This window comes from Rhea pennata, chromosome 1 (genome assembly GCF_028389875.1).
Source record: "Rhea pennata isolate bPtePen1 chromosome 1, bPtePen1.pri, whole genome shotgun sequence".
In the NCBI taxonomy this organism is placed as follows: domain Eukaryota; kingdom Metazoa; phylum Chordata; class Aves; order Rheiformes; family Rheidae; genus Rhea; species Rhea pennata.
In genome coordinates, this window is record NC_084663.1 from 168,777,943 (window position 1) to 168,793,015 (window position 15,073).

Sequence of the window (15,073 nt, forward strand, 5' to 3'; positions counted from 1 at the left end):
CCAGGGCAAGTTTACGTTATGTTTATCTTCATGGTGGAGATCTGGAGATCAGTCCCAGAGAAGACATGTTTCTAAATGATCAATAACAACTATATTAAATTTAACAATATTCACGTTAGGAACAGAGAATTTCAACTGATTATCATATATAAGTATATGTATAAGTATATATGTGTTTATAAGTATAAATATATATGTATCTATAAGTATATATATACAAACATATACTTATATACTTTTACATATATGTGCATATACATAAAAGTTTGTTGTGAATGTGTGCATTAATGGTACCGTATACTTCCTTATATCACACCAGAGACTCTATACTGCATAATTTTTTTGAATTCTGTTTATTTTCTGTAAACAAAAATTGAACAAAAGTGTAGAAGGTCAAATAAGCTAATTCTGCTGAATTGTATAGCAACCTATTTTTCAAACGTATCTTTGATATCTGTAATCAAGTCCTATGGATAATCTTCTGTGTCTTGTGCATATACTGTTTTGTATGGAAGGAAAGAATCAGTGTTATATATCTGTAAGGCTTCACATATTTCTGTGTTTCAGGAGAGCTGCTTCTTAAGGAAATTTAAATAGAGAACTATCATTTCCTCTAAGTCTGCACGCCGAACAATGAAATCACTGTAGTTGGTAAGAAAGCGACAGACGTTACAAGAATAATGTCCGGTGGTTGGCCATGAGGAATCAGGAGGAAAGATTGCTGAGAGGAGATGGTTAGGGTAGGCAAAGGGTGCAAAATAGGATGAAGGCTTGAAAACAGGGAGAACAAATAGCAGAGAGACAGGACCACAGGATGGCCATGGCTTCCAGGAGCTTCTGAGACAAGCTTCCACTGCTCCCCATCCACATTTAGGACTGTTTTCAGTTCTGAGATGAGGTGAGGGCCTAGGAGGAAGCACCTCCAGTGTTAATCGTCTCCACAACATGTCCCCAAGGGTATGTTCAGAAGCCTAACTCCTAAAAAATGGAGCGGTATCTTTGGAAGGAACTTACACCAGTGTTCCCTATCTTCTAGAAGTGAATAGGAAGGTCTGTTGAAATGTTTTTTTCTGAGTAATTTTTTCAAGTAGTGTAAATGTGAAGAAGGGCATTTACAATGGGAAGGAAAATAAGGATGTAACTTTCTTTTTTTTTTTTTTTTTTCTTATTTCTTTATAGTAGTACTTTTGAATGAAATCAAAACCTCCGAAAAGTCATTGAAGGTATATTCCAAAATGAAAATGCATAGCCTTCTAACATTAAATGTACATTTACTTGTGCTTATAACTGCCACTATTTAATGCATGTTTAACTTCCTTTTTTTTCTCTAAGATTTTCTGAACTAAAGTTACAGTAATTACAAAAATGAGTGAAGCTTAAATACTTATCTCTAAACTCTATTTCTTTCCTCTACGCAGAATACTTAAATTTAGACATATTTTATATTAAACATCTTCCATTTAGAGGAAAAACATAATGTACACATCCTGAGCAAGCTGTAGTTTCTTAGTACATTGATTTGTACCACTTAATTTAGTAGACTTTTGTATGCAGCAGACATAATTTTTTGAAGGGATAGAAAAAAAGATTCTGATGTTTTAGAACAAAAGAATACATGTTAGAAGTTTTTATGGATAGTAAATACATGGAAATGTTTGAAATCCTACATTGCTTTTGAAGAACATAGCTCAGTCTAGCCAGCCATGTAAAATTAATGAAGCATTATCATATCTTCTTTAGCATTTATTATGATATCTAATATAAGGAAGTAAAGCTATTACCCTTCCTTGGGAAATTACAGTCATGAGTTGGGATTAGAAAATCCGATTACAGGGTAATATATAACTTTGATAGATTGTTAGAATTAGATTTAACATAGAAATTTGCATAAGTGTGAAGTGAGAAAAGAAGCAAATGCAAAGAGCGGTAAAATGCTATTGTTGGGTTTGAGCTTTAATATTTAAGAGATAATATATAAAAAATAATTTAAGAAAAAAAAGAAAAAAAAGACTATTTAGTGGTAACCACAGAGCACTGCTGTTTTTCTGTGGATTTTTTCTCTGCAGGAAGTTCTAAGTATGTTCTAAGGCTGACACTTCCTTTTGTATATAGTCATAAATCTCACATCTTTTCTAAGGCTGACACTTCCTTTTGTATGTAGTCATAAATCTCACATCTTTTCTAGAAATTTAAAAATAAAATTCTGGGCTAATGAATTCTTTTCTCATTATTTTAAAAATAACTTTTAAAGGGTATATCTACTGGAGAAGGAAGCTGAGCTTCTGAGCCAGGTCTTCCAATTTTAAAACTTTTTTCTTTTTTCTTTTTTTTTTTTTTTTTAACATGTAAAAAATAATCAGGGCAGCCTTGGCTGCAGTGACCATGAGATGGTGGAGTCCAGGATCCTGCGTGGAGGAAGCAAGTCAGTAAGTAGGATCACAACTCTGGACTTCAGGAGAGTAGACTTTGGCCTCTTCAGGGAACTACTTGAAGGAATCCCATGGGTTGAGGGGACCTAGAAGGAAGAGGGGTCCAGGAGAACTGGCTAGTATTAAAGCATTACTTCATTCAAACTCAAATGTTGGTACATCCCTATGAATAAGAAGTCCAGCAAAGTGAGTAGGAGACCTGCATGGGTGAGCAAGAAGCTCTTGGCAAATTTCCAACAGAAGAAGAAAGTACACAGAATGTGGAAGAGGGACGGGCCACTTGGAAGGAGTGTAAGAACAGCTGGATTATGCAGGGATGCAATGAGAAAGACCAAGGCCTATTTGGAATTCAATCTGTCAAGGGATGTCAAAGACAACAGGAAGGGCTTCTTCAAATACATCAAAAACAAAATAGGGAAAATGTGGGCCTGCTACTGAATGAAGTGGGTGCCCTGGTGATGAAGGATACAGAGAAGGCAGAGTTACTAAATGCACCTTTGCTTCAATATTCAGTGTCAAGGGCAGCTCTCAGGAATCCCAGAGCCAGGAGAAAAGGGAGAAAGTCTGGAGAAACAAAGACTTTCCCTTGGTCAAGGAGAATTAAGTTAGAGATCTTTTAGGCAAACCTGATGTCCACAAATGCATGGGCCTCAAAGGGATGCACCCATGGGTACTGAGGAAGCTGGCGGATGTTGTTGCCAGGCCGCTCTCCATCATCTTTGAAAGGTTCTGGAGAACTGGAGAGGTGCCTGAAGCCTGAAAGAAAGCCGGTGTCACTCCAGTCTTCAAAAAAGGGAAGATGGAGGACTCAGGCAACTACAGACTGGTCAGCCTCACCTCCATCCCCAGAAAGCTGATGGAGCAGCTCATTCTGGATGTCATCTCCAAGCTTATGGAAGAAAAAAAGGTGATCAGAAGTAGCCAGCATGGATTCACCAAGGGAGAATCCTGCTTAGCCAACCTGATAGCCTTCTATGATGGAATGGCTGGCTGGACAGATGAAGGCAGAGCAGTGGACGTTGTGTACCTTGACTTCAGCAAGGCTTTTGCCACTGTCTCCCATAACATCCTCCTAGAGAAGCTCAGCAAGTGTGGATTAGACGCGTGGATAGTGAGGTGGATTGAGAACTGGCTGAAAGGCGAGCTCAGAGGGTTGTCATCACTGGTGTAGAGTATAGTCGGAGGTCTGTAGCTAGTAGTGTCCCCCAGGGCTCAGTACTAGGTCACGTCTTGTTCAACTTTTTCTTCAGTGACCTAGATGAGGTGACGGAGTGCCTCCTCCGCAAGTTTGCGGATGATCCCAAGCTGGGAAGAGTGGCTGATACACCAGAGGGCTGTGCTGCCATTGAGAGAGACCTGGACAGACTGGAGAGCTGGGTAGAGAGGAACCTCATGAGGTTCAACAAGGGCAAATGCACGGTCCTATCCCTGGGGAGAAATAAACACAAGTATGAGGACAGGCTAGGGGCTGTCTCTTGGAGACAGAAAATAGCTCTGCAGAGAAGAACCCGTAGAAAATAATCCTGAAGATGTGATCAAGGGAACAAAATAATACATAGGAATCTATAGTTAAGAAGCTTGTTCTTTCCTTTTCCACATACTTAAACTGTACTGGTGTTTTAGATATGTCAATGGGACATATGTCTTTTCTTGAAGAAGCAGAAAGACCTCAAACTGTGAGTCTCAAAAGGTAAAATTTTTACCATTATTACATCTCAATTCTAAAGAGAATGGCTTCAAGCCATGTAGGCTAAAACCATGAAATACAGATCAATTACCCTTTTCTACCGAAAAATTGCATTTGGAGGAAAGTGCTAGTAAGTATAAAAATCAGGATGTGCTGTTCTTGACATTATATAGAAGTAGATTACTCATGTAATGGAGATGTTAAGATAGCACTGCTGCTCTGAGATAATTTTAATTTAATAATCTACCTTCTGGGATTAGATTTGATCTTAATAGATGCATAATGAAGAGCAGTTAATGACCCTGTTGATGAGCAAATTTGTTTTTTTCGAGTACTTGTGACAAGTTGAAAAAGTAACAAACATACCTTGTTTAATGAATAGGAGGTACTGTTAACACAGATAACATGCATGGTAGGTTTCCGAGACAAAATCTACGGATATGTTCGCAATAAAGGAATAGAAGAAAAGATGACCTTCCAACAAAGAATATTATTTGCATTTAATCCAATTCAGTGCCAATACGAACTCAGCTGGAGGAAGTTTGAGGATAGCAGCTAGGAGATGTGAAATTAGGATCAATTGGCTGCAGCAGATATAATAAAGTTCCTGATCTAAGATATTATTTCCATAAAACTTAAAAGCCTTTAAGGAGTAACTGATGGTCTAAGTGAGAAAAGAGAAGAAAAGAAGGAAAGGAAGGTCCCAACCTAACATTGTCAAGGAACAACGCAGCCTAAAGAACCAACACTAGGACCCCAGAAGCAAAACAAAGAAAAGTAAGATCTGAGCAAATTTAGGATAGCAACAGATTTATTTATTTGTAGTAGATATAGAGTTAATTTACTTTGTAGTTTTTGACAATGAACATCACAAATAGTGGGTGACACAGCGTGCCATTCTTTGTTCGTGGTAAAAGGGAATAACTGCTTACCTTCATTGCAGGGGCTGCCTTGCCCACCAACAAAAAGGGGACCAAAAGATGCCCTTTATGGTCTTATCTTGCTGGTGAGTGACAGTGGCTTTTGGTTGGTGTTCAACAGGCAGGATACCTAAGGCAGTATTCATATGTCTAAATATAAACATCAAGTATCATTAAGAAGTAAAATACCTTCAACAAAAGGTGTCAGAAGACACTGTCCTCAGGCTGTGTCACCCTGAACAAAAGGCTTTGTGACTGTTCATGGCAGAGATGTAGGAAGGCATCCTTGGAAGAAACTGATTAACATTTTTCTCTGTTTCTGGATCTATAGAAAAATAGGAAAATACATCATATTTTCACTGAAAAATGGTGATTCTATTCAATAGTTGTAAAACTTTAAAACTAAAGATATTTTCGCATAAAGGAAATAAAAATGGTTACTTTTTCAAGTAGCAAATTTGGAAGAACTTGAATTTAAAATCATTTCCATATAATTATATTAATGATAAAAAAGAAAACAAAGACCTCTGAAACTGTCAAAATTATACAATAGCTACTTAACTGTATTTTTTTTTCCAAAATATGTGATTCACATAAATTGAGTTTAGAGTTTTCCAGAAGAAAATAGTGATCTTGCCATGGAAATATGTGCATCTTCTTGTAAACAAAAAACAAAATATAAATTCAAACATTTCAGAACTTGGAAAAGAAAAATGTACTTCTATTATTAAACTCTAAGCAAGAAGAATGTTTTAAAGATGTAACAGAGAGAGAAGAAAAAGGGAGACAGAACAAAACCAAGAGAAAAAGAGAAGTTTTTTTAATTATTATTTTTCTAGAAATAGTTACCTGCAATTGACTAGTAGTTAACTAGATACAAGCTTCATGTGCTTCAGCAGTGCAATATCCTTGCTTGCAAGGATATTGTTGAAAATGGCTGAAGATTGAACAAAGAGTACTCTATTTAGCACAGGAATTTGCAGTATCAAAATAAGTTTTTTTGTTTGTTTGTTTGTTTGTTTTTTTAATCATAATCTAGAAGTAGACATGAAAGGGGAAAAATGCCAAGAAATAAATTTATAATAAACGTACCTAGATGACAGCTATAACACAGCTTATTTTAGAAGCCACACTACACACTTTGACAAGACCACATAGACTACCAAAGATGGGCTGGGAATAGTGCACAGTATTGTATTTCAAATACCTATATGTTGTCATTTTTTTATTATTATAATTTGACTTTTTAACCTCTCTGATACTTGAAATACTATTGTAAATAAAAATATTTTTGGTCAGAGACAGATTTCTTTTATTATGTAACAGCGAGCCAGTTCTGCAGGAATTTGGTTTAAGACACCTTCCTATTTCAAGGAAGATGTGCATGATCCAGTGTGGTCAGCTTTGTGTTTCATCCACACCACATGGAGAAGAACCAAGTCTTGTTCTGGAAATTTCGTTATCGTGGCAGTGAAGCTCCAGTTCAGCCTCATAAGCTTTGCCAAGAGTCTGACAGCATAGATAAGTCTCAAATCTCTAATAGCAATCAGTTTACTTGATATATTCTAAAATATGTCTTGTGGGACTTCAGGGTGTAGATATTGATTTCAGTTTCAGAAAGGCAGAATAAAAGGGATTACTGTACATTAAAATCTGCCCCCCCCTAAAAAAAAGATATATTTTCTAAGATAAAACTTCCTGCTTTTGTTTGTTGAGAGGACAAAGCTAAAGGGAATGGGGAACACTCATGGCTCCACATACCTCTCACTTAACTCCACTATTCCAGAGAGATTTCAGGTCATGTCTTATTCCACTATTGCTTCTGGGCCGAGTGCCTATGTGACAAAAGGATCACAGTGTGCACAAACAAAGAGCAAAGAGAATTTAAGTCAACTTATTCTAACATGGCCCGAGAGTCTTGAAGAGATAAATGGTGAATCTTAAAATATACGGCACTCAAGCACAGAGAGTAAAGTAAGGGCAGAAGCTCTTGAAGGATTTTATTAGGCTGAGCCTGTAGCTTTTAGGGAGTAGAGAAGGGAGAATATGTTATTTTTGTCAATGGAATTGGAATGTAACAAAGAATCTAGAGGAATATGAATGTATTTTCAAAAAGGCAGTATTGATACATGTAGATGCTTCCCGGAAGGCAAATGGATTGGGAGAAATGGAAGGAATAGAGGAAAAGAGACGAGTATGAAGAGCAGGAGATTATTACAGCGAGGCAGATGAATGTGGCTGTAATCTAAAGAAGGCAGGAGAATAAAGGAAAATAAAGGCCTTTGAGAAAATTGTGTGTGTACTGGAAGAAGAGCAATTAGTAACGTCAGGATCCCGATCATATCCTTCCTTACCATATATATTGGGATTTAGAACAATCCTCGTACCTAATTCAGCTACAAAAAGGAAATTCAAATTCAAGACTATCATACCTTGAAGTTTCCCTGGATATATTTTAAGTCTGGAAATGAGATGCAGGTGGAGTCTGATGACACTATAAATTTGTCAAAGATTTCTGGACAGAGTGTAGCCAGTCCCCGTTTGGTCATATAATTATATTACTAGAACTTCTGGCTATTAGTAAATCTCAGAAATGCCCATTGCTTATGTGAAGGCTTTTGATGCAATCTGATGCAGTGTCCTCACATGTCTAGGACAGGATAGCTCTACTGCATATACATTGTGCTGATGTGATCTGGATGGCACATGACAGTCGTAGCAAGTTTGTCCCTTCAAAGATATTAGATTTACAGCATATATACAGTGCTAATGTTCCATGTATAGCCCATTGACACATCTTGTGTTTATGGATAACTGGATAAATGTATTATTCCAACTGGAAAACCTAGACAACCATTAGAAATCACTTATTTTACTCACTGAATCATCAAAATGAAGTTTCATTGTCTAACATTCTTGTTTTTTACAGGCACACAGAAATTATACAGCTTGGTGTAACTACAGTAGGATGACTTATATAGTCAAATTGAAACTATCCTCTAAAATAGTTGTTGAATCAAATTTTAAATCATTAAAAGAATTAGTGTATCTATGGAATAGAAAGGAGAAGAATAAGGTAACTTCTAAGTCACTTTTAATATTTCCACTTTTAATACTGTCCTGTACATTTTCTTGGCTTCAAGTGGACATACAGATCTCAATTCAGATTCATAAGTGTAATCATCTAATGCTATCAAATTTCTTAGACTAACTTGCTTGGTCTCTACTTATTGCTCCGGAAAGGTATAGGTCTCCACAGTTTCCATGCCACATTTGATAGACACATCTGATTACTTAGGTAACCAGTCATTAAGTATATGAATCAGTAACCAAGGAAACTGTCATTAGTCATTAAGTATATCTACTAATAGTTTGCCTTGGGGTGAGCGGTACGGTTCTTTAGGCCGCACCAACTATATTGAGTTGAGGTTTGATCTGATTGCTTACATTTAGGTATCAATTACCATTACCATTTATATATATATATATATATTTTTTCCCCTAGCACACACAGATATCTTGGATACTTTCAGATATTTTGAATCAAAATATACTTTTAGGCAACTCAGTATCATCCTGTAATAGAAGTATAGATATCAGCTTCATTTCTGGAAGTTTACAGATGCCTACATTTAGAAGTCTACAATCTAGAGCTGCATCTCATGCTTTATTTATATATATATTTAAAGCATATGAAGTTCTGTCATGATTTTATTCTAATTCCTGTTCTTCAATATACCTAGTAATAACTGTTTAACCATTGATAAATAACTGGATGAGAATTTTCGTGCTCTTCTTCTTTTAAAGAAACACCTGATAAAGGTTGTTCTAAATTACTCATACAAAATATTCTAAATATTCTACTATGTTTTTCTAATTCCTATCATTGTCATATCCCTTCTAGCACAAAGAAACCCTCTCTTCTTCCTTTCCACCAAACAAAAAGCCTATTATTATTAAATAATAAATGTTGATACAAAGAAAATAGCTGAGGTAGAATAGTTAGATTTATCCCAATATTTTTTACCTTAATCAACATTATACAAATTAGAAATGATGTGGTTCTATAAATGCTATTCAAACTATACTTTCATTTGTTTTTATGTATTGTTCTATTAATTTACTAAAGAGGATCTCTCCTCTTTAAAGATCAGAGAAGCTACACTGAGAGAGTGAGGAACAGTCAGACAAATCACTAAGCATTTCCTCAGTAATTAACTTTTTAAAAAGAAGATTAAATGAATGGTAGAAAATACATCAGAAAAAGTAAATTAAAAAAAGAGTTATAATGGCTTATGTCATGTACAAAGATTGTTTCATATATTAGAAATCATTGAGCCATATTATGAACTCATTGCCACCTAAATCTGTACTTGCCTTGATATAACTAGATCATAACACAAGTCACCTTCTTCTGTGACAGTATTTTATACTACTTACATTTGCTTACTGTCTAGCACAGCAAGCTTTACAGTTACTACTTTATGTCTATTTTTGCATTCAAAAGGGAAAAGAAAAAGAGTAAAAGATTTTGTTATTGTAGCAGAAATCTCATTTTCTTTACATTCATACATTCAACCTTTCTAAAAAGCACTGCTACTGCTGTCATAGTCGCTCAAAAAATATAATGCTGAGTTATGCATATTTGCTGTAAAGATTTCTTATATATGTGGAAACTGTTAAAAGAATGAATATATTTAAATAACTAAGAAGAGTAAAAAGTATGTATCCTGTATTTTCTAGGATATTTAGAGTGAAAGCTCACATGAAATAGAAAGGTTTACCAAACAATACCAAAATACATGAAAATGTAAACATGCCTTACTTGTGTCACAAGATCAACTTTCTGATTGATGTTGCCCTTAATGAAGAAAGAAACTTTTTAAAAGCTTCAAAACAAAGTGTCTTACCTAAAAATCAGAAGATGAAGGGAATTTCTTATTTCTTAAGGTAACTAGCAGCCCCATGGTACCTGACCAGGAGAGCAAGTCAAGGGACAGTGACCAGAGTCAGCTGAGAACCTGATGATGGCCAGGTAAGTCTACAGTGATGAGGCAGGTCCAAGGCACGGCAGGAAGCAAAGTCAAGGTCATTAAGGTAAAAAGTCGGGCAGAATATACCTACAACATAGTTCAAGCAAGGACCAAGAGCGAGAGTCTGAACCAAAATGAAGCTTCTAGGCCCATGAGCAAGTAGAAGCATGTATGGCAGACCACGGTGAGGCTTCTCACAGCTCTTTCACGCAACTTAGATGTTTTCACATAAGTTAGATCCAAAGTTACACAGCTGAACCATATCATATCTACATCACTTTCAAAGTAGGTGGCCAAAGCCTGGAGGAACCTGGAAAGAAGGGGTTACAGAGGAAGCTTACAAAGATGGTTGTAGGTTGGTCAATTAGAGCCTCCTGGTTGACTCAGAGCCTTGAGGCAGGAGTGCTATAATCACAGAAACAGGAGCTAGGAAGAAGCCTTTATAGAGTCTGAATAACCTCAGAGAGACTTCAGCAAAGTTTCGTCTGCTTGGTTTTGTACTCAGATGCTCTTTCCATTTCACTTTCTGCCAGTATTTCTGTTAGTAGTAATTTAAGCTCTTTTCTTGCTCGTCTTTTCTCTTATTGCTTTTTTTGCCTTTTTTGCCTTTTTTTTTTTTGAGCCTGTCACAGAACTTGAATACTATTTCACTAAAAAGCAAATGTTTTGTAATTTGTGAGTCTGTATTTTGCATGAGGACTCAGGCTACATGCTTGTAACTAAAGAATTATAATATTTGTACAAAAGCTTCCAGGAACAAGTAATCACCCATGAAAAGCAGGTATTTTCAATTGCATCTGAAGTACACACATGTAGGACATCTAAGATATAATTTTAATATTTTAATAGCATATCCCCTGTCATTGGTCTGTTCTGCCCAAAGTAGATTAGTGGTGTAGGCATTGCAGGCATCTGTTTTTTTTTTTTGTTTGTTTGTTTGTTTGTTTTGTTTTTTAAGCTACATTTCAAAAATTTTTCAAAAATTTTTTTTTATAATTTCAGCTTTCATGTTATAGACCTGGTATCCAATGTTAGATACCTAACTTTCTTTCAAAGGCAAAATCCCTCTCCTCAAAATTATCTGCAGGTTTATTTAAGCATCTTCTTAATTAGAATGATGACTAGTAATTTTTTTTCTGTTTTTAAATGCCTAATTTAGCTGTTTCCATTAAGTGACAAGACACTTAGAATTTTTAAACTAATTTCAGATAGTCAGGACTTCAGTAGTTTAGGTATAGGAATTACCAGAGCAGAGCTCTATTAATCCTAACATCATGCTTTGAGAATAAGAGTAGCGGTCTACATAATTTGTCCTCGTAGGGAAGTAATTCAATATCTTTATCATACTTTTCTTCTCTACTGTACCTTTTCTGGTTCTGTGATATCCTTTTTGAAATGGAATGACCTAGTATCAGTCAAAATGTAGTTATATTCAGTAGCAATGTTGCTGGTTTTGTTCTCTATTCTTTTCCTAACATTTTGCAGCGGTCTCCCTGTAATATCTATTAAGTTAGTCTTATCAAGAAAAAAAAAATCTTAATGACTCCAAGACCAATTTCTTCAATGGTATTAAATTACTTGAAACTCAGCACTACTTACATATAGTAAGGGTTATTTTTCCATATGCACATTACATAACACATCACAAAATTGCGCTGAATTTTGTCAGTTTTCTTTACATGCTGTGAGGGCTTTTAAAACTCTTTGCAGTCATTTTTGAATTTGATTATGCTGAACAAATATGAAACATCTACAGATGTTGTTCTCTTGCTGTTTCTCTCTTTTTATAAATCTTCTGTAGACGTGCTGATAACACACATACCAATGCAGCTTCTGTGGAGAGCCTGCCAGGGGCATCTTGTGCATGGACAGGAAGATCATGTGAACAGTGTAAGTTACAAGCAGAGCCTTATAACTGTGTCTAGGCAGCTCCACTGATTTTATGAATAGCCCAGTTCCTGTGCCCTCAGATCCAAACAAATCTACGAACTCTTCCTAGAAACTGACTTTATTAATAGCATGACAAAAATATCCCTGAGCTTGACTGCTACAGAGATATTGCTCATGGGTTAAGGGCTCTGCTATAAATATTATTCACTCTTTTTGATCCCAGACAAGTGAAAAAAGATTCATATCTGCTGCTTCAATTCTATAAGAGTCGGAATATCTCCCAGCATACAGTCCACATCTGTTAACAAAACACACTTTGCTCTTCAAGCCCTCTGGGAAAACTATGCAAGCCACATAGTCATATATTGACACATTCACCTTTTAAAAAGATCTAATTGTCTGATGCAAAGAAGTGTCTCCTCAATGATTCGTATTATATATTGATATTTGTAAACAGTTACCTACCTTGGAACTTTTTCAGAACATATTTATTTAATGCTGGATTTTAAACTGGAGAGATCAAGCCCTCATGATACTTCTGCTAATATTATGAGAGTTAGAAATGCCATGAAAAATTAGATTAGTGTGTCTTGAGAGATCCTTGATACAGAGATGAACTTTTTGTTACAACAATTTCCTGAAATAATAGAGATGAGATGGTAGAAGAATTTCTCCCGGATTTGATTAGACCAACCTTCATAATTTTACTTTTCATTTCTACACAATCTCCTCCTTGAACTTTAAAATAATTTTATTATTTCAGTAGTGTGCACTTAATAACTTATATTTTATAGGATAATCAAAGGTCACTGAATTCATAAACTTGTTAAAAAGTTTTTTTTTCCACATGAAAATAATACTTTTGGCACTTTAATGTTACTCGACAAATTGACAATCTGCACATTGGAAAGCTCAGCTCCTTTTATAATCTGTTAATCTTAAATGGTTGTTACTTGTCATAAAATGCAGGAGAAAAATGTCTGCACTGCTTCCATTTGCTCAGAGAGCCCTAGGAGCTAAGCACAGTGTTAAAGATTCTTTTCTTTTGTCTCCATGTTCTGCAGTAACACTTGGAATATTGTTTTCTTCTATATCTATGCTGCAAGATATTTTTCATTCTGCTGAAGGATTTAAACAAATACAATGGTTACCTTTTGCTGAAACTGCCTGCTGTGTAAACTCCTCTGCTCCCCATCACAGTCTTCAAAACTGCCTGACTTACATCTTTTTTTTCTGCACTGAATGGCTTTTTCCAGCATCATGAGTATAAAGACTTACGTATCTCTAATAGTTGAAGGACAGATAGCAGTTGGCATTTATGGCATATAAAACAGATTGGTTCATAGGTTTCCTACACAATCTTCCTGCACTAGTTTCTACTTTCTGAAAACAAAACAAAACAAAAAACAAACAAACAAACAAACAAACAAACAAACAAAACCCCCCAAAACCCCTTTTGTTTCTTTTCACAGTGTCAGATGCAGTTAGTACTCCGACTACAAGTTCTGTTACAATGCTAACAGATTTTTTTCTCCTGCTGCACACACACACACAAATGTACATATTTACCAAAGAATAAATTTTATTTTCTTTTGACACAATTTATCATTATTTACTCAAAATTTGAAATCTCTCATAACCTTACAAAAAATTGATTCTTGGAATCACATATCAGATATGAGACCATACACAATGATCTACAATCACCTCACACTTACGTTTTAGCATAAAAATAGTTTAAAACAGATATCAATTTGGAAAATCAGAATAATAAATAAGAATATGCACAGTAATAGTATTAACAAAAAGTGAATCGTCAAGTGTGATTGTGAGTCCAGGCATACTTTTTTTGTGCATGCATGTGCAAAATACTGTAACACACAGCATATTTCATTAACTTAAATGACATATTCATATAAATTAAATGAAATAACTTTAAAATCTTATAATATATGGAATTTTGTGCATAAAGGTAAAAGAGGAAAAGGTTCATCATCCACATTTATTGTGACAACAACCAATCTATTTTGAGATCTGTTTCACTGTTACATTCTACTCATGCTATCTGTCAGGCTCACCTTCTGCAAATACGTCAAGAGAAGGCATTTGCTCTTCTCTTCCCATGCCAGATAGATTAAATGGTCCACTTGGGAAAGAAGGAGAGAGAAGAAGGATGGATAATCATCCCCTCCAGCTCATATAGTGAGATGTAAACTGTCAAACAGACACGTGGAGTTTCCATTCTTTACCCTAAACGGCATAATAACTCAACAGTCTTGGTATAAAATCAGACTCTTTACACCCGGCTGTTTTCTAAGTCTACTTAACCCCCTATAGTGAAATACTGTACAAGAACAAATCTAACAGCGCTATAATAACAGTACAGAGCTGGGAACAGAGTGTATCTCACAGGACTGAAATCAGCAGTCTGATTTCAAAAGAAAAAAAATGCCAAATCAAACCTAACAAAAGAAACATTCATACATCAAGAGTTTCCACCTTAATTTGTGTCTACTCTGTCCAGTTTCGTGACAAACTGTCACAGGCATAGGAAGCACAGGAAGCTTTTTTCCAAGAAAGAAAGGGACTTACGTTTTGAGCACAGTAACACCACTAGCCTGCCATACAGGCAAGTAGTTATTAAGACGTACTGAGAATAATAGCAGCAAACATACTGCCAAAAGTAGTCCTATAAAGCAGTTTGAAAACTGTTCCAGACACCATCTAAAACACCTTTTATGTTTATCAGCAGCTGTTGTATATTAACAATGCACCTAATTTCTTCTAGAGAAAGCTAATGTCTGGGAGCATGCAATCAGACTCACAGCTGAATTTTCAGAAATACATGAGTGATTTCAAAGACTAATGTTTATTTTCAACTCAAACTGTTCAACTCAAATTACTCAACTGAGTAATACCTTTGAGTAAAATCCAAAAATATATCCAGTATAACTTAGCTAGAAGATCCTGATTAAGGACACTTAGCTGGAGATTTTTTACTACTTATCTGTATTTTCTGTACATATCTAAGTAGATGTCATTGGATAAAAATAATAACTCATCTGAGTTAAGTCAACTAAGTAATAGGCTAAAAAGTTAGATTCCCTCTAGTTT

At 35.5% G+C, this 15,073-nt stretch overlaps 1 long non-coding RNA gene across 1 annotated transcript; it reads right to left on the reverse strand.

The window, feature by feature from the left end:
* Positions 1-270: 270 nt before the first annotated feature.
* Positions 271-13,191, reverse strand: LOC134135487 (uncharacterized). Its single transcript, XR_009957292.1, has 3 exons — positions 13,111-13,191; positions 5,226-5,361; positions 271-3,857 (listed from the first exon to the last, which is right to left on the reverse strand). It is a non-coding gene; the product is annotated as an uncharacterized LOC134135487 (long non-coding RNA).
* Between the last annotated feature and the right edge of the window lie 1,882 nt (positions 13,192-15,073).